Source organism: Leuciscus leuciscus (assembly GCF_965113295.1).
Source record: "Leuciscus leuciscus genome assembly, chromosome: 3".
In the NCBI taxonomy this organism is placed as follows: Eukaryota; Metazoa; Chordata; class Actinopteri; order Cypriniformes; family Leuciscidae; genus Leuciscus; species Leuciscus leuciscus.
This window is the reverse complement of record NC_138727.1, coordinates 27,207,297-27,228,389: the sequence shown is the minus strand read 5'-3', so window position 1 is coordinate 27,228,389 and position 21,093 is coordinate 27,207,297. Positions and strand designations below refer to the sequence as shown.

Below are 21,093 nucleotides of genomic sequence, written 5' to 3'. Positions count from 1 at the left end.
AAAGTAAAATGGTGTATCAATTCATTCCGTTATTTATTTCAGAACATAGTTGAGAATAATCTTTATACAAATTGTGGTTGAAAAAATCCTGAAACCCCAAAATGTATTGGTGATTGAAAAAAAAATCCCATTGTTTTTGCCTATACATATAATTTCATTTCATTTTATTTTTTAACCCTCTGAGGTCTGAGCTGTTTTCTGGCCCTGGAGGTGTTCTGACATGCTCTGACATTTGTGTTTTTTTCTGTTACTAGTGACATTTTCATGGCTAAAGTCTAATTACACTGTATTCAGCACAAACTCTGCTACAATAATATATCAGCAGCATGTATGTAAAAGTTTGTAGTTTTGAGATAATGACATTTATGCGTGGTTTGTGAAAATACAAAAAAAAATTCTCACTGAAATAAGGCCATGAAACCCATACTGATTATTTCTTCACAATACTTTTGAAAATTGTATGACATAGCCTAGAATATTTGCTCCAAAACTATGTGAAAATCACCCTGACTGCTCATTCAGATAAGACAATATATCGATTTAAAATTTCTAAGACGTGTTTTGTGTGACAAAGCCATATGCGAAGAGGCGTGATCATCTCATGAATATGTAAGCTTTTAACACCTGAGAAAGACAAAGACACTCCCCTAACTGCCCTATTAGGAGCGATCAGGCCCTGTCATTCAGAGCAACCTTGCACAAAGAATGAGGAGATTTAAAAAAGAATGGCTTTTAGATTGTTTGGATTTATTTACAACACAACACAATCCAAAAATACAAATGACAAAAGAGCACATTGAAAACTATGATCCAAAGACAGAGACCTTTGTGCCATTCCTAAAAACATTGTACATACCTTTCATTTCCAAGGTGTTTGATTTTCACTTTACCATGTTCATGTACAGAGACTCATGTGAATGTTGAAGTCAGCAGGACTCAGTTGCATCTGGTCCCTGAAAGAAAAGAAAAAAAGAAAAAACTGTGAATATACTGATATCAAGAGAAACTATAGGGCTGCACGATTTTGGGAATAGATTTTAGATTTTTCTGGTTAAAATTTCTTTTTAAAATTCTCAGAATACACACTGTGGTGAGATCTGGTATTACTCTCACTTTCCTGAATAACCCCTGGTATCACTGTGTCTAGGTGGTCTTTTGCTGTCAGGTCAGAATAGATATAACTCCCTCATTAGCTTGTTATAATTTATACCAGTAAATCTAGGTGTAGTCCCTACACTCCCAGGAAACAATAATAAACATCATTTACTAGACATATGAATAAAAATCATGCTTACCATCCAGCAGAACTTCTCTTGGAATCCTTGTTTTCTTTGTTTTAGAAAAGGATCAATAAATTGCTCTGTCTATTGCTTTTTAGAACTGTTTGTAATAGCTGAAGTAAAAACTTAACAGTGATTGTCTTTTAGAAATAAAAATTTATTTATACAAAAGATTAAAACACTGGTTACACAAAATTAAAACTCGTAGCAAATTAAAAAGAAAATGTTACAGGTTATAAAACTTCAGCTTATTCAATCTCAACAGGGCAGTCCTGTATGAGTGAATATTACAAAGGCTAATTACCTTGATGCAGTTCAAGCAATTGGAGTAAATACGAACTTGTTCTCATCCGAGGTTTCTCAAGTTACAATAATACAGCAGAGCAAAATTAAACCAAACGAAATTCAGCTAGATTTAAACTAGAAGAGATTTGATTTCTCTCTAGGGATGCAATCGACATCAAAATCAAAAATGCAGCAACGTACAGTCAAAATGCAGTCATATTTATACGGAACTGGGTTACATTGTTCTAATACAGTTTCTTGGGTTTTTTCCAGAGGAACTCAGTCTCATGACTGAGCCTTGCAACATCAATCGTCTCTTGCTTCAGACGGGGGTTTTCGCTGATATCTCTGTTTCCCATATATGGGTATTCTTGCGTCCTTTCCGTCCTCTGCGCTTTGGACTTCTATGTATGTGTGTGCGTGCATATGTGTTTGGAAGTGTATTTGTAGGTTCGCAATACCTATTAAAATTCACAAATCCTGCTACACCCCCTCTCGAACGTACAATGGCACTTTCATGTACAATCCTCCTGTCAATTCCATTATGCTGCTCTCTAAGAAAATTCCTAGGGTAAATCACATCCAGTTCATCAATTTTAACTTTAAAAACAAATTGCGTTGGAATAATGAAGTCTAAGCAACACTCATGAAACCTAAATACTAATTGACTTTCCCGATGGAAGAAACCCATCGTCACTCTCCCGTGCTGGGTCAACAGACTCTCCATGCTTCTGCGGAACCACCGCTGGGACACAGGTTTCCACCTGAACGAGTCCCGGTGTCTCGGGGCCTGATCCAATTTCACCAGATCCTCTGAGTACAGAGCCAGCTCGGAACCACTGTCCGCCAAGCTCTCGTCCAACACTCTCAGCTCCCACCGGGCTTGTGTCAGGCGGTGAAGACAAATCTAATGGATCAATCACATTTGCATAAACAAATCGCCCGTTAGCACGTGCTTGTTTAGTACAAAACCCCGAGACCACCTTATTTTTCCATAGGTAGGTCTGAATGTCAACACAGCACGTAGTCTTGGTCACACGTTCCCTGTTCCCAATTAGTAGTTCAAGTGCGTCATCTAAATCGATGATCAGCCATTTCATCGCAATGATAAATCTCATTGCATCATAGGTTAAGTAATGAGTGCAGCCTGGACCAGTAAAGTCAGCCCCTCGATCATAAAAAGCAAATGTTTTCATTTCGGCCATGTAATAACCCTTGGAAAGTATGCATGATTGACAGAAGTTCTTAAACTCAAAACAATCCCGTTTGTATGCTTCAATTTTCAACGGGTAACATTTAACCTCTAAACATTCATCACACACTTTATACATCCCACATCCGTTGGCAAGTCTCCTGTCTCCTGGACCCTATAGCAATAACACAGAATAAAACAATCGCGAATCAACTGTTGTTATTACCTCTTAGGCACAGTAACCCCAAAATTCTCATAAAATACTAAGTAACCACATATAAAACTTAATATTTCCCTTTTTATCTTCAATAAAAATAAAAGAAAATACAAACACAGATTAATAAATCAAACCATAAAAAATTTGAAATAATCTAAAATCAAGTAAAATGGCACTAAGTTGCCTTTCTGTAACTTTCATTTGAAATTATAAACGAAAGAGAATAAACCAAAAAAAAAAAATTTCATAATAATTAATTTTTTTTTTTTTTTTTTTTTTTAATAATAATAATAATGAACATAAAACAAAATTATCATCGTGAAAAAAAATTAATAATAAAAAAAAAAAATTCCATTTTTTTTTTTTCAACTTGTCTGCCAAAGCAAGACAAAATCATAAGATCAGATCAACTTAAAACAAGATCATAATTAGGAATCATTTCCCCCATATTGTCAATCATCCATGCAAGAAAGTAAACAAAATAAAATGGTGATTGATCAACAAATCAAAACAAAAATCAACTCAAAGTAAATGAACCCCTAATCCTATATGGTCTATAGAACCAACAACTTATTTTCTACATCTGTCTAAAAACTTAAACATTAATGAATAATCATTGATCCCAACCAGGATACCCAGAAAAAATAACTTTGGTTCGTTCACTTTTTTGGAAGTCCCCGCCATTAATAAAACAATAAAATAAAGTACAGCTAGCTTAATCACTAGCGGTCTTAAAACTGTATTCCTTCTATAGCTAATGATAACCAAAAACGTGTAGGTAAGGAATGCCAGTCCCAAACCAACATATTTAAGCCAAATCATTTTAATATAGCACTGTGTTAAGTTATACACAGCGATGGCCACGGCAAATATCATAACTGCGATAATTCCCTTAAAGCCAAAAATTTTAATATAACGAGAACTTCGAAGTAATTGGGAAATTAAAATTAACACTAATGAAAAGTCATTAAGAACATTATATAAGGTCAGGCTTAAGCACATCAAGACTATTTGTTCTGGCATGCGACTGGTCAATATTCCAGTAAGCCAATAGGAAATCAACCAAAAATTTACAGAGATAATACTCACAATCTCCTTTGGAGATTCGACGCAACGCCATGTAGAATTGGTGCTATTGCCTGCCATCATCCCAAGTACTATTTCTCAAAAATTTTGAATTGAAAAGGCCCGAGGTTCCGTCTGCAACCGTCAAGTTCTGTAATCTTGTCACTCCCACAGACCTCCTTATAGCCCCTCTCGCTATATAGGTCACACCTCCGTCTCCAGCTCACTTGCTGTTTGAGGAAGTTAGGCCTTCCTGCTCCTCACTGGTTTTTGCTGAAACAGACACTTTCGAAAGTTTCCTGCACACCAGCCCCAGTTTTGTCGATTTAAACACCATTACTAATATGACAATTATTACTATGATAATTGTTAAGCAGATAATCACTATTTTTATGTAGTATCCATATTGTACTATTAGGTCCCAAACAGAGACCGCAAAATCCTTCACATTATCTACAACCCATAAAATAGCTTTTTTCTGAATTTTCCAATATACCGTAAAAATATCCCCCCTATTCGGTTTAATTAATTGGGCACTTAGATCTGCTACGTACACCCATGCCGGTCCAACGGAAAAACCCTCGATAAAATCATCGATTGGAAAGAAAAATCCTTTTAATTCAGATTCGCTATTAACCAGCCTGGCTAGAGCGCATTTTTTCATGACCTGATTCTGTGCAATCATCATCAATGGAGCCGCACTAGTTATAGAACTAATGTCGTACCAAGCTTTAGTGCTACCAACCCTCGTAGCCCCTATTCTCATTAGATCTTTAAAAGTACAAAATATATGTTCTTCCTCATGCATCCAAGATATATTAGGACTAAACCTTGTTCCTGGAGTTTTGACTTTCCATGAGTCAAACATCTCAGAGCTACAATACTGCTCTTTACCTGGGAACCATAAATATTTGACATCCTCATCTCGTCTAAATTCAAACCTGCCCAAACCAAAATTCCATGAACTTGATCTAATCTTCCCTTGATCATTATCCAAAATCTCCGGCCTCAGGCTATTTCGTGAGAACGGTTGAGATGTTTTAATATCAAATTTTGACGAGGACATCATTACCCTAAAATTACCATATCTCAGTTCTGATGGTTTCATCATTGGTATGTAATACTTAGTACTCCAATACCCGTGCGCTATATTGTGACTGTTAAGTCCCACAGTTCTATTACGTCTATAGTAAAATGTTATTGGGAATATGTCTTCATTAGCTTTATGATTATTAAATGACCTCCACGTTATCGTATGATTGCTGGTCTTATCTAGACCCATCGCAACCGGAAAAACGTCCCATTCTCTATATAAAAAGTTTGATAGGCCAATCCACCTCAAAGTCCCCTTATTACTTGCATCACTATGGTTCTTCCAGATGCCTTGATTGGTATGGGTAACTCGGAGAATACTAGACCAGCCCATACAATACAGAACAATAGCCGATCTATATTGCTGTTCAGTAATATTATTTAAAATATATTCCATAATACCCGAATGGTTCGCCAGCTCTAACGACAATCCAGGCCTAGGGCTATAATTTAAAGTCACTGGATGGAGTCTACTGCCTCCTACCCCGTTTGCCCACAAGGTGTCATTAATGGTCCATGTCATACGTTGACCTTCTGCTTTCACCATGTCATGATCTGGGTCCTGTAATCCCATCCATTCATGCCACAGCTTAATAATGTTAGCACCATGCTGCTCAAAAACTTTATCATCCCATATCGAGGTGTCATTCAAATAACACACCCATGCAGATGTCGTCTCATAAGCAGACATACAATGTTTATCAATGTCATACCAAAACTGATTCTCAGGTATATCACTTAGGAATTTATTTTTCTTCAGAAACGGACATTTCTTGTGATTTTCGCACATTTCAATGGGCATAATGAGCTTCTCACATGTCACCCATTCTAATTCCACATAAGCTGGTTTAGGTCTATTTTTGTATACACCAATTATCAATACATACGGGTTTAGGCCCTTAGGCCAATAGCCTTTTTGCACTGGGTTCCGATTATCCATATTATTCCATGTATTCTTACTTATCAAATATTTAGAGCCGTCTGAAGCGGATCTTCCACTCCGCCCTCTGCTCTTTCTTTTATCATTTATTGTCATGGCAATAGATGTTTCAGAACTATCCTTTCCCAGCCAAGATCTCTTCACTATTGGGACAACAGTTTTAGTCAAACAATCCCAATCATCCATTTTCGTGATCTGTAGAATTGGACTATTCCATAATCTATATACAACCATGGTAGACGTCAAATTAAAGACATCCGAAAGATTATACTTAAGGCCCTGTAATTTGACATGTGTCTGATTATATCCTTTCAAGTAATTCCATCGTAACCTAGTTTTATTATTAACAATCTTGTTTCCATAAAGCTTAGGTCCTTTTGTGGCACTCCTACGCTTAGTACCTGTGCAGTTCCAGAATGACTTGTCTATATCTTTTATAAATCCTTTAAACATATTCTTTATCATTTTTGGACCATATATAGTACCATCAAAATTCACAGTTTGATTGTAACATATTTTTGGTACAAGTTTCTCAACAACAGAACAGGAGGCTACTCCTACCTCATTTGTTTGATTTTCTACTGTGATTCCAAAACCAACTATAAGGAGACATACTACCAGAACCATCTGTAGGGCTAACAGGAACAGTCCTACTTCACTTCGAACACGAAGTAACTCCTGATACTTCCTCCTTAGTCTGCTTCCTCGTTTCACCATACTGTTGCTGAAAAACACAAAAAGATATAGATGCACAAAAAAACCTCCTAAGCTTTCCCTATCTGCCCTTTTAGCCATGCGGACATTCTGCTCAGTTTGTTAGGCTTTTTGATGTTCATCCTTTCAACTTTAACCCCCTCTATTGATTTGCCTATGCCTAGGTAATCAGAGGTGGTGGTGATAAAAACTTTCACCTGCCAAAATTCACTTTTCCTTTGTGAATCAAGCTTAACTTTAATTCTAACTGTCCCTAAGAAGGTCTGTTGTGACCTTGCTCTGACAGTCAACGAGGTTTCCCTTATAAAATGACTATATTCTCTAGGCATATATATAGGAAATTCCTCCTGAAAGGACATTTTGGTCATCAATTCAACAAGTAAGTCATGCACATTTGATTCCTTATACATTCCTTCCTCTTTAAACTGAATTGAGCAACCATTGTCATAAAATGGATCCCTCACCACCGTTTTCCAACGGTTCAGGTCAGTATCCCTTGACAGCGTTTTATCCAAAACACTATTTTTCAACAATGGATCAGAATCCAATGGCATTGGGCCACCAGAACTTAACAGCCTTTCCCAAAGGAAGGCTTTCTCTGTATTACAGACCAAAGCCAAGGGATTCACTTCCCAGTTATTCATAATTTTATCATCAATTAAGCAGCCTAGACTTGTCTCAGTTTTTCTAGACTGCCAAACTTCCTTTAAACTGGTAATTTTTAACCATCGTTTTCTTAACATTAACTTGCACCTTGGACACTTATTCAGTTGTCCTTGGTTGTCTAGAGTACATTTACACTCTTGACCTCTGAGACTCAACTGTATCTTACAGTCTATGCATGTCTTACAACCACAATTTCCCGTGGTTAATTCATATTGCCAGACTGACCAACGTTGTCTGGACAACCGGCACGATCCACAAATGCTTACATCTCCCAGTGAACACGATCCTACGGACCTGTCCGAACAAAACCATTTTGGCATAATAGTCATTTGGCTTCTAAGCCAATGCTGACTTTCTCTGACCTCCCTAGGTCCTTCCCAGAGGAGTTGACAAATATCCTGTTTGCCACAGATCACACAGTCAGTAGGTTTCCTTCGGGTTGTTGCAGTTCCTGTAACACAGTCTTTATGCCATATCTTTACTAAGAAAGAGTCACTAAAGTCTTTACACACTACAACAGTGCCCTCTGCTGGACACTTAGCGTCCGTCTGGAAACTTACTTTTGGCCTGTATACCTTACTCATGTTCAACAAATTAATCTTTGCTTTTCACAAGCTTTCTGATGGACCAAATCCCGTTAGCTTCTAATCTAACAGTAGTATTTGAAGTTAATTCAACTACTTTGTCCTCAGTCCCCGTTTTGCTACGGAAACGTCCCTGTTTTTGCTTTAATAAGATAAATACTTTATCTCCTACCGTGAACGGGTTTTTGCTTGTGTCGGCTGGTTCACAAGTTCTATTGGTCTTCGTGACCCTATAATTAAGGAAATGGGTGCATTCATTAATTAAAGTATCCCACTCACCTAGGCCTTGATTCTTGACAAACCACTGTTTAGCCGATTTGATAGCCCGTTCCGCGCAGCCATTGCTGGACGCTTCGTACTTAACCGACTTAATTAAAGTAATACCCTGCTCTTTGCAGAAGGTTTCTACTTCACGACCGGTTAAATTATGCGCATTATCCCCTCTCAGACGTTGTGGCGTTCCACGGTATCTAATCCAAGTCTTTAGGCTGTCTACTACAACTGCACTTGTTGCTTGCTGACATGGATAAAGTTGTATAAAGTTAGAGCAATTGTCCACAATAATTAAGAAATAAACGTTCTTCCTCTTTGTCTTCGGAAAAAGAGGCCCAGCGAAGTCTGCACTTATTTCAACATTCTCCTTATCAGTTTTGATTTTTCCAAAATCATGATATATACTGGTCATCACTTTCCTACAATCAGGACAGTTAAGCTTAATCTTTTGATAATTAGTCTTCAAGTTCTGAATGTGTAGGCCCATCTGCTGACAGTATTTCGCAAGATATGTTGTTGAAGGGTGAAACAGCTCATCATGCAGTTTCTGCAGCAAGTCCCCTTCACTCTGTTTAGTAATCGCACGTATGCGTATGTATTGGTCAATTTCCTTATTTCCAACTGCTGCAGGCGTTGTCTGAACTGTGTGGCTTGATTGATGCAATACTTTAGGTTTCACAACCTTGTAATTTTCACTTATGCTCTTCCACAATTCTGCCTGTGCTAACGGTTTGCCTTTAGCGTTATTGAAACTATTAAGTTCCCACCTATCCAGGTGTTCAATCAATCCTAAATACGTGTATTCGCTATCTGTGATTAATAAACACCTAACGTGATTATTAGTTCTCATGTGCGATAACGCCTTAGCAACTGCAGTAACTTCAGCTTCCTGAGCACTTTTGTCATCCTCTAACCTTCCCTTTTCTCTGTGGATTATTTTACCTCTCAATTTCACCAGAAAACCCCACCACGTTTGTCCTTTCTCTGAGCTTCCGTCAGTAAAGTAGCACAAATGTGCTGGGTTAATCAAAGTCTTTTTCTCCTTTTTCGGAGTTTTTTCATGTCTAAATTCTATCTGATTGTCACTGATTAATTTAGTCCATTTTGACCAGGTAAAAGTGTGAACACGCTTATTTTCATTCACTAAATTCTTCGCTTCCCTGGCCAATAATTCAATACCTTCACTTTTGGCAATGACTATTATAGATCGTTCTGCAGCCAATGATTTAATGATTAGCAAATTTCTCGCTACCGTGGCTAATATATCTACTGCAGACAAATTCTCTTGTTTCCTCTGAGTAGCTGGTTTTTCATGAGAGATAAACATCACTGGGCTTTTACTATTACCTTCATTGAATAACACAACTTCCATTTCTTCGGGTGTGTTATCAATTTTGACTATAAGGTTTTTGTCAGGATCTCTTCTGATGATCCTCCCAGAATTTAAAGCCATTTCTATGATTTCACATTTGATTTTCTCAAGGTTTTCGTTCCACTTAAAATCTTCTCCTGAAGTGGCTTTATACAGCAGTTTCGCTTTAGCACTATAACCAGGTATTAAATCTCTTACAAAATTTAATCTTCCTAAGAGACTTTGTAATTCTCTCAAGTTCGTTATAGTTTTATTTTATAATTCAATTAATTTTTCCTGGGTTGATTTAGCTATACCTCGGTCCTCACCTGATATTTCAAACCCTAGGAAGTCAACCTTTTCTTTTCCCAACTCTAATTTCTTCAAGTTCAAAAGAAAACCTGCATCTGTCAGTCTTTTTAACGTTTCTGCCAACACCTTCATATGTTCGTCCACTGTCTGAGTGGCTATTAAAACGTCGTCAACATAAACCGTAATCGGCAATTCCTGTAAAATCTCTAGAATCGAAGCCTGAAATACGTTTGGAGCATTGCGTAATCCCTGAGCTAAACGGTTGAAGACGAATTGTCTGCCCTCATAGGTAAAGGCGGTCCGCCCTCGACTTTCCTTTGCTAGTGGTATTGACCAAAAACCATTAGCTAAGTCGATTTTAGACAATATCTTGCCACCATTCAAACCGTTTGTCGCGTCCCGCGCATTTATTAAATACCTGGTATCCGGTACCGTTAATTTATTCAAAGCCTTGTAATTACAAACTAAACGCCAAGAACCATCCCCCTTGGCCACGCCCTGAATCGGGGAATTAGTAGGACAATTTTCTCCTATACTTATTACCCCTTTTTCCAATAATTCATTTATTGTTACTCCTATTTCTTTATATGCTGCTTTATTTAGAGGGTATTGCCTCTGTGGTGCTGGAATTCCACCTACAATGGTATGTTCATATTTGTCGGACAATTTTCCGCAATCATTTTTGCTTTTTGCATAATGATTTTTATATTTTTCCAACAATTTTCTCAGCTCTACTTTTGGTAATAGGGTCTCGTTTATAACCCTATTCATTTCTGACTCCAGGTCGACCGGTTTAAGCCATCTAATTATTTTGTCAGAATCAGTAATCTTTTCATTCATCTCTTTGATAAGAATGGCATCCTTTAGACACATCAAATTCGAGCTGTCTAATATGCAATGTAAACCCTGCCAATAATACCTATCTCTGGTTACTGGCTTCATTTCATTACTAAAACCAAAAACCCGGTATTTTCCTTTTAACTTAACTGCCCCTTCGGGTAATTTTGTTACTGTCGTTACCTCAGCTCCCGTATCTAAAAGAAATCTGATACCATTATAATTAATAAAAAATTCTTGGTCTTTTGATTCTTCCACTAAACTAGAGGCAATGGTCGCTTTTCCTGGAGCTTTTATGTCCTATTGTTTTTTCTCTCTCTCTGTTCTATTGGTTTTGACAGTGCGTGTCCTTTCTTGTCTTGGTTCTGCTTTTTTGTTCCTCTTTTCGATATGGGCTTTTCTCTGTTCTTCGTTCATTTTTGCCCAGTCTTCTGGTTCAATATATTTGTTATTTCTTTCCGGCTTTCTATTCTGCACTATTCTGGTCTGTGGTTTAAATTTCTTATCTATACTCCTCGTAAAATCATTTCTCTGAGGTTTCATTTTATTCCCCTCACTGGATTTTGGGTTAAACTTCTTGAAATCAGTCTTTGGTTTGACCCTAACCCCCTCTGCTGGTCTGCTTTTGAATTGACCTTGTGTTTCTTTCAACTTCTTCCTTCTTTTGCATTCTCTGTCATATCTAGCTGCAAATTTAGATAGCTCTGTCCAATCAGTCTCTGATCCCCAGCTTGCTATCACCTGGCAGCCCGGCAGTTCAGGAGCTAGTTTCTTCAATTTGGCTACCATTTCCAGCTCGGTCCAGCCTTCGCTGGCTTTATAAGAAATATAAGGCCACAGACCTGTAGCTTTTACTGATTCTACTTCTTCTCTAAATTCCTCTTCCTCATCTGTCCCTAAGACTTGTGCATGATGGGCATTTAGGATTTCTAGCTTTAAAGATAATCCTGTATGGAATTTAATCATTTGCCCTATCAGTGATTTAGTAGCATTTATGGATTTTCCTAAATCTGCTACCATTTTTGCTTTTAGCATTTTATCATCCTTTGCACCTGGAAATCTCATATTCTGTAACATCTGAATTGTAGTAATGCCATCACCCTTGGCCTGTCTCGATGGACCACGCCTGGGCTTAGGAGTCATTTCTTTTTTAGATGTCCCCTCTTTTCTTTCTCTTTCCTGCCGTGCAACGGCCGCTACTAGAGACAGATCTATCTGTGTGCTAATCAGAGAGGGCACTTCCTGACTGTCACTCTCCCCCTCTGTGTCAGGCTCTGACCTCTCAGACTCAGACACAGAATCAGAAGGTTCCTCTTTTTTAACCTCCCTTTGATCATATTTCTCATTACTATCCTTTTTGATAGTTCTTTTATTTAAGTTATCGCCCTGATTTGACTTTTGTTGTTTTCTGGGCGCTTTTTCTTTATTAGGTGGTGCTTCCTGGTGTGTGGCTTCTCTGAGTTTCCACACATCATTAACTGTTGGTTCCTGTTTTTCTTTTTTCTGTTCGCCTAATAACAAGTAACACAAAGATTTTTGCATGCAGTCTAGCTGTTCTGCCAGCATATCTAATTTTGCCTTAGAACTAGTTCCGGGCATATCCAGAATTTCATCTGGAGTAGGTCCGCAAGCTAGTTTCACTATTTTCTGCATCGCTCCCTTTACAGCTGATAACTGTGAATCTCTGGGAGCAAAAATGAGACCAGGACATGTCAAAAATGTTCTTCCTCCCAGCCTGTCATGTTCTCTCTGATGAGAGCTACTTCGCCTCTCGCGAGATTGACTTCTAGATTTTTTGTAATTAACAATCTTTCTTCGAGGTATTTCCTCATCCTCAGTATACTCTGAACTCGAGCTTCCTTCTGACTCTTCATCTACTTTTATTTGATACCTTTCTTTGTTTTTTCTATCTGTATATGTTTTATAGGGCCTAAAACCTGTCTTTTCTTTTTCCCATGTTTCTTCCCCTGTTATCAGGGGACTGAATCCGGCTAATATATTTTTACGTTTAGGAACAGCTCCCGTCTCTACCGTCGTCATGTCAAAGTTTAAACCTACATGACCATAGTCACTTCCAGCCGCTCCCTCCCTGTCAGTGTATTCTGAAGGGGTGGGGGAGTCAGCCGTGATTAAAGCGTCTGGGTCAGGAACACCGTTCCTGGTAACTCTTATGTCGGTCCCTTTAATTATTGGTACAGTAATATCACTATCCCCAATTTCAACGGTAACCTTTTTACTTCTACTTTTATGGCCTACTACCTGGACTAATTTACTTAATCCAGCTTCATTAGAAGTATATAATGTATCATCAGTAGCCAGTAATTCCTCATTACCTACAAGCCCTGCATCTTTTAATTTTTTATTTAATTGGTCTTGCGATAGCAAAGTAATGTTGGTTATTTTTTCCATGACTGTGTGAATCTGTACACTCCTCTGAGGCTCTTTTTTGGTAACAATCTCTTTATATGAGGTTTCTAGTTTAGGTACTCTATGGTCCTACAGCGCTGCCTCTGAGATCTCTTGTTACCTCTGTCGTGCCCAACCAACAATCTTATCTCAGGCGTCCCCGAGATATTTACTGAGGTTAGGAGGAAATAACTGTTTCAGTAACTTCCTCAAAGCACTAAGGAGACATTGTTTTGCATTTGGATTTAGCCGTTGTCTTAGTTTTTTGAAAACTATTGTTCCCTTAGGTTCTTGTGGGTTTTATTGGGCAATTAGACATTGACCCAATCCCGGACGAGCCCCCATGTGGTGAGATCTGGTATTACTCTCACTTTCCTGAATAACCCCTGGTATCACTGTGTCTAGGTGGTCTTTTGCTGTCAGGTCAGAATAGATATAACTCCCTCATTAGCTTGTTATAATTTATACCAGTAAATCTAGGTGTAGTCCCTACACTCCCAGGAAACAATAATAAACATCATTTACTAGACATATGAATAAAAATCATGCTTACCATCCAGCAGAACTTCTCTTGGAATCCTTGTTTTCTTTGTTTTAGAAAAGGATCAATAAATTGCTCTGTCTATTGCTTTTTAGAACTGTTTGTAATAGCTGAAGTAAAAACTTAACAGTGATTGTCTTTTAGAAATAAAAATTTATTTATACAAAAGATTAAAACACTGGTTACACAAAATTAAAACTCGTAGCAAATTAAAAAGAAAATGTTACAGGTTATAAAACTTCAGCTTATTCAATCTCAACAGGGCAGTCCTGTATGAGTGAATATTACAAAGGCTAATTACCTTGATGCAGTTCAAGCAATTGGAGTAAATACGAACTTGTTCTCATCCGAGGTTTCTCAAGTTACAATAATACAGCAGAGCAAAATTAAACCAAACGAAATTCAGCTAGATTTAAACTAGAAGAGATTTGATTTCTCTCTAGGGATGCAATCGACATCAAAATCAAAAATGCAGCAACGTACAGTCAAAATGCAGTCATATTTATACGGAACTGGGTTACATTGTTCTAATACAGTTTCTTGGGTTTTTTCCAGAGGAACTCAGTCTCATGACTGAGCCTTGCAACATCAATCGTCTCTTGCTTCAGACGGGGGTTTTCGCTGATATCTCTGTTTCCCATATATGGGTATTCTTGCGTCCTTTCCGTCCTCTGCGCTTTGGACTTCTATGTATGTGTGTGCGTGCATATGTGTTTGGAAGTGTATTTGTAGGTTCGCAATACCTATTAAAATTCACAAATCCTGCTACAACACACACACGTTTCCAACAATATATAATGAACACCAGGTTTGTTGTGCCTTGTAGGCATAGGCTACGCAGTGCTGCATAAAATAATAATAACAATAAATTAAATCTTCCAAAAGATTTCAAGAACAACTACGCTAGAGAAAAATATATTGATTATCATATGTTACTTCAAATGTTTCCATTCGTTATGATGATATGAAATGAGATAATAGTAAAAACATAAAGCCTAATGTTTGGTGCATTTTTCCTTTCAAACGCAATCGCGCTCCAAAATATGATGCATTAAAACCCACAGCGCGCTCCAAAATATGATACATTCAAACCCACAGCGCGCTCCAAAATATGATACATTCAAACGCCTTCGCGCTCCAAAATATTAAACATTATGGTTATACATATCTATGTTTGAGCAGATATCCACAAACAGTATTTAACAGGAAACACGGGTCTAAATAGTATAATATTCACCATATAGGCTGTCTAGCAACAGTTCAACTGCAATGTGACGTTTATGCAACAATACCATAAACTAATAAGTAAGAATTTCTTACCTTACATCTTTCTTGTCTTCAAATCGCGTTCTTCTTCTTCTGGGGGTAAATCCAATGTAAGCTCAGACGTGTCTTCCAAACTCGACGAAAAGCAGAGACTTGTGAAGTGTTTTGGTGTTTTGTGTTTGAGGTAACGAGGGCGTTCGCGTCCCATGTGGAGATTTGCATGTGAGTCTCTTTTGCGCGAGTGGGCGTGTCGAATTAAAAAGTAATTAGCAAGCGTTTGAGATACTGGACATCCTGTTGGTTTTATACAAATTACTTAAACAGAGAATATTTTTCAGTTTGAATCCGATCATTTAAAAGTACACACTTAAATGTGTATAAAGGTATATGGCTCATAAATGTGTGAGAAGTATTCGCTGAGTTTTGTTTCAGTTTATAGACGTGCTCAAGAAAAAAAAGTTCACTGCGACGGAGAGGCAGAACGCACACCCTGTTTATTTTCTTTATTTTACAAAAGCACAATGTTTTGATTTGATTGTAAGTGGACACATACAAAAGTAGAAATATCACAGATTATTTTTTATATTTCTTTTTTCTGTATAACCATAAATGACGGAGTAATTTAAGTTTATGTTGCTGCTATGTGAAAAAAATCCAGCAAAACGCGTCGGCGCGTTTCTCAACCTCAGAGGGTTAAACAACTTAGTCCTGGCGTCCACTACAGAGGACATAGCATAACGTATGAATAAAATATTATTTTTCTAAAATGTTTTTTTTTGCCATTTGTTTATTGTGCTCTAAACAGTGTGATGACATGGAAAAAAACTAAATTCAAAAAACTTTTTTCACTTCCAGTTTAGTCTGAAATGCGTCTCAAACAACCTTCTGAATTGGTTTGAGCGATCGGATTTAAATCAGTCTCTAAAGTGTTTCAGACGGGCATTTACACCTGGTCTTTTCATGATCAGAGAAAACGCATGAACTCACCAGGTGTAAATAGGCCCATAAATCCTTAGTTGAAACTGAAAATCCCTATGTTGAAAATTGGTATTTATCATCTTTGGTGGACGTCCTTACATATCCTCTAATATGACTCGAATACATTAAAAAAACACGGCTGCCAGCAGTAAATCAGATTTCATCAGCTTATTACATTAAATCACCTTTAGAAAAATGTGGATATTCATACGTTTCATATAAAGCCAGTTTCATGTAAAGTAAGCAAATGGAAAAAAAACAACAACAAAACAACTGTGAACATGCTGATATCATGAGCAACGAATTAGGGCGGCATGGGCGGCAGTGGCTCAGTGGTTCATGTAGGTTGTCTACAAACCAGAAGGTTGGTGGTTCAATCCCCGGTTCCACCTGACCAAGTGTCGAGGTGTCCATGAGCAAGACACCTAACCCCAACTGCTCCTTGCATGGCTGACACCGCCGTCAGTGTATGAATGAGTGAGTGAATGTGAGGCTATATGTAAAGCGCTTTGGTGGCCATTGGTCTGTGAAAGCGCTATATAAATGCAGTCCATTTACCATTTATGAGCAACGATTTAGGGGGGAAAATCTCTGAAATTTTTCTCATAAAAAAAAAAATAATAATAAAAGAGTAAAGAACACCAGGTTCGTTGTGCCTACTTGTAGGGCTGCACAATTTGTCCCCAAAAGTTTGTGCTTATATCAATATGACTTATAATTATTATGATGATTATTAGTAGTAGATAAAGATATTTAAAAAATAATTACACTATTTTATTATTAAAAATGTATGAAATATTTAAGAATAAATTAATTAATATAGTAATTAAAAGAATAATACAGAAAACTTTTATTTTATGGGAAAAAAGCAGGCAACCTATAACTGTAAATCATTAGAAAGGAACACTTTCAATACACTACACTAGAGAAACACATGAATTACACATTCCAGAAATCTCTAATATGGACAAAGGCTATCACTGTAACTGAATAAAAATAATATAGAAATGCTTTGACTTATTAAATATGAAGACAGTAAACAGAACAAAGTATATTTATAATGCAATGCTAATCCACATAGGCTTGTTGAGGCTTGCGCAGTTATTTCTCATCAAGATTGAAACCGATTTCATAACAGTTCAATAAACAAATAGTTAAAATTAAAGTCCCTGTAAAGTCAAAATTAAGTATGTGTTCTGAGTTTGTCACACCACAGAAAAATGTGTTATTAGCCACCCAGCCAAATTTGAATGATAAAAAAAGCCGGCAAGTACATAAAATAAGCTATCAAAATCTTGAAAAAATGAGCAGTTGTCTCTGCTCTCAAACGCTGGGGGCGTGTCCACTGGCTGCGCTGAAACCACGCCCACTCGCGGGAAAGCTGCCGTCGCCACACTCAACTGTCTGTCACCGCTACAGCCGGAATGGATGCTCCTAGCAGCTTAATTGTTTTTACAAAGCCATACATGTTCGAGCCTGGACTACCTACTATAATTATAACATAAGCACACAAGGCAACTTACACTCATTGGTGGGCACGCACTGCCGACGATAGCACCAGTTGTCGGCGCGACGGGAGTATGAACACCGAGGCGAGAGATAGTCGGTTCGGCCCCATTCACCAGTAACAGCGGACTATCAGTGAATCCCAGTTGTCTCAGACGAAAGTTTATAAAACTATCCCGTGTAAAATGATCACTACAGAGGCAGGTTTTGGCGGTGATCCTCAGCTCTCCATCAAGGCGACTCTTCACTAAATTAATCCACCTCTTCTTGATATGATCGTTTTTTGGAAATTTTAATAAGGACACCGATCTGTTTTGTACGTGATCGCATCCAGGTAGTACGCATTTCCGTGACGAATGCATAGCTAGCTAGCAAACTGTAGGCTGTAGTAACTAATAGTACTGACAGTAACTCGCGATCGGTAAACTGATGTGATTGTGCTCTATTTAGGGGAGGGGCCAGCGTCAGGGGCTCCAGTGCGTCATCAAGTAGGGGCGTGTCCGGGATCTCAGGGGCTCCGGTGCGTCATCGAGCCCCCGTTTTAGCCCCGCCCAAAAAATCCGGAACACAGCAATGGTGAAAAACTGTTTAACGGTCTAACTCCACAATTCAGCACTTCACAGTTCACAGTCTTTGTAATATGTTTTAGCAATACATTTCTAACATTTCTAATGTGTTTAGAATTTTTTTTTAGAATTGCCTTTACAGGGACTTTAAGTAACTTACATTTTAGACGCAATGACTGTTTTTGTTCTGTTTCAGCAGCGAAAATAGTTCCAAACAAAGATCACAGCAGAACCATAGCGCATCTCACAGCAACACTTGTTGCATTACTGAATGATTCAGCGTTTTGAACGAATCGGTTGAGTCAAAGATTCAATTACCCATTCATAAACTGCCTCATTCTGAATAAATCAGCCATTTGAACGAATCGTTTGAATGAATGACTGAATGACTCGCTCATTAAGACGGTCACCTGCCGCCTCCTACTGGCGGTTTAGTTTCATAAAGTATCATTCTTTTCAACATTCCTTATTTGTATATTCAAAAATATTTAATATAATCTAATTTAATACAGTTATAATTTTTCAATGTAAATTATTTAATTTGATTGGTAACAGCCTAGTGTCTTATTATTTTAATTGAATATATTGATCAAATTTAAGAATTTGAAATGAAAGATGGAGCATACATTTAATAAAATTAGTGTTTTCAAACAGTGATGTAATGAAACATTGACAACTTAAGTTTGAAGGGAGTAAAGCCTCTGTTTAGGCTATTAAGGAATTATGTAATTTTGCCAAAAGAAGAACTTTTATTTTAAATAAATGTTTATTTTAAATCAGCCTACTTCAGTGTGATATGTTACCATATTATCATGCTTAACACTAATTTGAATAATTGTAATGTGATGATCAGATGCAGATATCTAAATCAAAGAATATGGACCGTTTTGCGGGTGGATTAATTATTTTTAACAGTGGATTTGGGTGACTCAAAGTGCACCAGGTTAATGAATTTATCTTTAAAATGTACACAATTTTAATCAGATTAAATGTTATACCTTGACAAACTATACATCATTAAAAAGATATAAGACTTAAGTTTCAGTATTTGACCACTATTGTATTCTGAGAAACTTATAGTGACAGTTATGTCTTAATTTGTGTCAGGAGTTATGAAATGAAAAAATGCGTCGATATCTTTAATATGAATTATGAGCGTCAGCTGGTCCATTCAGAAAAAAAACTCTGTGCTGTCGTCATGACAGTGAACAACAAAACAACGTCCCTCAGGGCTTTAGCTCAAAAATGTGCAGACTTGGAGAAATATTGATATATTCTCATAGATTCACATCATATTTCTATAGACAGGAATAATATTTATTGAATTTATACCCAAATGCGTCGATGTAATCATTATAAGCGCTTCTTACTGAGATGTGCTGTGTTTTCAATTCATACCAATAGCCTGAGGGCGCTATATGCACAATAATACTCCATATATGGAACATGAAGAAGAGCCATAATCATGTGACATTCCAGGACGTCACTGACTGGTCACTGATACACACAAAGCTAACAGATATCGCTGTAATATGCAGATACAGACGGTTTGAAGACAATAAACATGATTGCAATGATATTTGATTTGCCTGTGTTCTTCAAGCAATGCCAGGTATTTTTATAATAATAGATTATATTTATAATGTAATGCTAATCGATATAGACTTTATCATCGTGCATAATACTATAAATAATATATTTTCTGTCTGTTTTTTTTTTTTTTTTTTAAGCCAAATTAGATCACAGAAGATTATTTAAAACACTCGACTTGCGTTATAAAGTAAGTTTGGAGCACAAACATGGTTTTAATCTCATAAATGGTTGTGTATTGATGGTGTGCTAAGCTAACATGCTAGCTATCCCAGGTGCACCTGCCACCTAGAAGTTATTCTTTTATGATTTTTTTTTCTAAATAGTAATGCTTACTGACATGTTTTAGTGCATTTGATACAGTTTCAAATGTAAGTGAGAACTTTGATAAAATAAATTAGGGATTGAAACCCTATGAATAGCCAGTCGTTAGTAACTATAATGCAGACAAAAGATATGCATATTTAGAGCCATAACCAGGCTGGAGAGGTGTGAATGTGTGCAGGGGGAGACTGAGACTGAATAGGGCTCGTTTGCACCACAAAACAATAGAGACAATAGACTGAATAGATGACTTGGATGATGACTAAACATCAGTAGCATTTTTAGAGTCTAATCAAAATAAAGTAATTTGACATGATCTTGAAAAACATTTAACTAAATACAGAGTTTTAGACTTATCATTTTCAGATTTTAAATATAACATGGTCACTCATGTGGCTTTAGCTACAGTGCCAACTTCAAATTTATTTTCATGAAGATGTTTCATAAAAATAAATTTCTAATAACTTTACAAAACTTTGAAGCTATTTAAAAAAAAAATTCATTATGACAATAATTAATTCTACATTTACAATAAACTACCAGGTGTCAGCTTTCAAATGAGATCATACTTGTGCTTTTAGTGCAAAGGGTTTATGAACTGTATCTGTTTCAGTTTGGGTATGTCATTTCTGGGGGGTTTTCAAAAGTGGGGTTGCAGCTTAACAGGTTAAATCGGGCTCGGGCTCATAATTACAGTTAATGTGTCGGGCCGGGCCGGGCTTGGACACAATGTGCACGGGCTCGGGTAGGGTCGGGCTTGATTTTTTTTGGGCCCGATCAAAGAAAATCTCGTTATTTCAAATGTAGGCGCATTGCGCGTGGTGAGCGCGCTCATAATCCGCCGGCGCGACCACAACATTGTCCAACATCAAATGGCAAACGTAATGCAAGCGGAACGAAACTGCTCGTTATTGTGTGGTTGAAGGACCGTTTATCAGTTTGGACCAAAGCAGCGCGAGCCGATCTTGATCATGCTACACTGTTACTACACAGCGCTAATAAGAGATCCAGCAAAGAAAGCATTTTAATTCGCAACAGAAGTAACGTTAATAACATCGCTGCGAGATCTAGTGACAAACATTCACATTTCTCCGTTATTAACGGATCA

General features: G+C 37.3%; 1 protein-coding gene across 2 annotated transcripts in view; it reads left to right on the top strand.

Moving 5' to 3' along the window:
- Nucleotides 1-21,093, top strand: part of lonrf2 (LON peptidase N-terminal domain and ring finger 2) — a 169,208-nt gene that overhangs the window by 130,789 nt on the left and 17,326 nt on the right. The gene's annotated exons all lie outside the window — the stretch shown is intronic.